At 39.8% G+C, this 2,500-nt stretch overlaps 1 pseudogene; it reads left to right on the forward strand.

Moving 5' to 3' along the window:
• The window catches only part of LOC137461424 (28S ribosomal RNA), an 8,451-nt pseudogene that overhangs the window by 3,227 nt on the left and 2,724 nt on the right, over positions 1-2,500 (forward strand).

The following is a 2,500-nucleotide window of genomic DNA, read 5'->3' on the forward strand; positions in this document are numbered from 1 at the left end:
ATTGTATTTACAATATGGGTCGTCAATTACGGTGCCTTTTTACCACCATTGGCACACAGACCACTCCAAAGGATTGGCTGGGTATTGCGACCAAGGCTGACACGGGATGGCCAGGTGAGGAGACTGTGGTATCCTTGGCTGGACTTGAGTTTGTGAACCCAATGATAGCCAAGGACAATAATACCTATGATCCCATCTGGACTGAAAAACTGACTGTACTGCCGGAGGTGTATGAGGGACCCACCTCCCCGGCTCGTGGAACAGAGACGAGCTGGGGTGAAGATGTGGATTATCCTGAAACCCTGAGTGGCGTAAGTCAGCTCTCATCCCTTACTGGATCGTCCGAGTTGGAGAATACAGCTGACACTTGTCCTGGGACTCCTGTGGTGAGAATGCCAGGTGACCATCTAATATGTCCATGCTGTACCACTCGGGCAGGCAATATGACGAGTTTGATTGACCATCTAAAGAGAGTCCATGGGAAAAAGAAGATCATTTTCCAATGTTCCCGTTGTGGGAAGACAAATGAGAAACATCATAGTATCTCATGCCACATCCCGAAATGCAAAGGAGTTCAAGAGGCTATCCAAACAGAGGGGTTTACCTGTGAAGAATGTAAGAAGTCGTTTAAGACAAAAATTGGCTTGGGACAACATAAAAGATTAGTTCACCCAATTTTGAGAAATAAGGAAAGAATTGAAGCGTCTCGCCCTAAAGAGATCTCCAAACGAGGTGCACATAAGCAAATTTGGTCTGAAGAGGAGACGGAAATTCTACAAAAACTATGTCAAGAATTTGAAGGGAGGAGAAATATTAACAAATTGATCGCTGAGAAATTGACAACTAAGACAGCAAAACAGATTAGTGATAAAAGAAGACAGTTAAAAGGAACTTTGATGCCGGAAAAAGAGAAAACACCAGAGGAAATTACGAAATTAAAGGAGGAGATTGAGATCCCGTCATCGGGGGAGGGGGAGTTGTTAATCCACTATAAAAAGACTATTAGAGAAAAAATTGCATCGGGGAAGCTGCCTATTCTTAAAAACACGTATAAAGAAATAATAGAAGGTGAAAAAGACCCATTAAAAATACTTAATGAAGTAGTAAAGGACGAATATTTGTATTTGTTTGACAAAATAGTTGAGCGCAAAACACTAAAGAAGAGCCAATGCAACCCGCAGCAAAAGAAAACAAAGAAGGAATGGATGAAAAGAAGAGCTAAAAAGCGTGGAGAATTTCTCCGTTTTCAACGCCTTTTTCGACTAGATCGAGAAAAGCTGGCTAACATCATTTTGGACGAGAAAGACTCTGCACAATGTACCATTCCCTTGGAAGAAATTAGTAACACCTTTAGATCTAGGTGGGAGTCTCAGAACATGTTTCAAGGACTTGGAGCATTTCAATCTATAGGACGGGCAATTAATTCGGCTTTTAAAGAAATGATTACAGAGAAAGAGATCCGTAAGAATATCAAGGAAATGAATAAGAAATCAGCACCTGGTCCTGATGGGATTAACCTGAAGGCCTTACTTAAAATGGACCCAAATTGTGAAGAGATTAAAGAACTGTTTAATTTGTGGCTATTGACTGGTAAGATTCCGGATGTGATGAGAGAATGTCGAACAATTTTAATACCAAAGTCATCAGCGCCCGAACGCCAAAATGACATTAACAACTGGCGGCCAATTACTATTGGTTCCATCATTCTGAGGCTCTACTCTAGAATCTTAACTGCGAGGTTGGCAAAGGCGTGTCCTATTAATCCTAGACAAAGAGGTTTTATTAGATCTTCAGGATGTGCGGAAAATTTAAAATTACTACAATTATTAATTAGGAGTGCAAAAAATCAAAAGAAATCCCTTGGAGTTGTTTTTGTTGATTTGGCTAAAGCTTTTGATTCTGTAAGTCATACTCATATTTTAGAAGTGTTGAAACAGAAGGGTTTGGACGATCATATAATAAGTTTAATTAAGGACTTTTATGAGAACATTTACACTACAATTAAAACTAAGGAAGGGGAGACGGAAGCAATAGGGATAAAAACTGGTGTGAAACAGGGCGACCCCATGTCACCAATTCTATTTAGTTTATGTATTGATCCTTTGTTATGCAAATTGGAAGAGTGTGGGGAGGGATTTTCATATGAGAAGGGTAAAATAACTACTTTGGCTTTTGCAGACGATCTGGTGTTGCTAAGTAGCTCTCACGAAGGAATGGAGAAGAATATTAAAATTTTGGAAGCATTTTGTGATTTAACTGGATTAAAAACTCAAGGTGAAAAATGCCATGGTTTTCTTGTACAACCAACTAAAGATTCATATACCATCAATGATTGTCTTCCATGGCTTGTAAGTGGTACTCCTTTAAATATGATCCACCCTGGCCAGTCAGAGAAATATCTTGGCCTTCAAATTGACCCTTGGGTGGGGATAGCTAAGCCTGAATTACAGAAAAAGTTAGAAATTTGGCTCAATCGTATAGAAAGAGCCCCTTTGAAACC

This window comes from Melanerpes formicivorus, unplaced genomic scaffold, assembly GCF_026170545.1.
Source record: "Melanerpes formicivorus ecotype bairdi unplaced genomic scaffold, bMelFor1.0.p_v2 SCAF_2142, whole genome shotgun sequence".
NCBI classification, from domain to species: domain Eukaryota; kingdom Metazoa; phylum Chordata; class Aves; order Piciformes; family Picidae; genus Melanerpes; species Melanerpes formicivorus.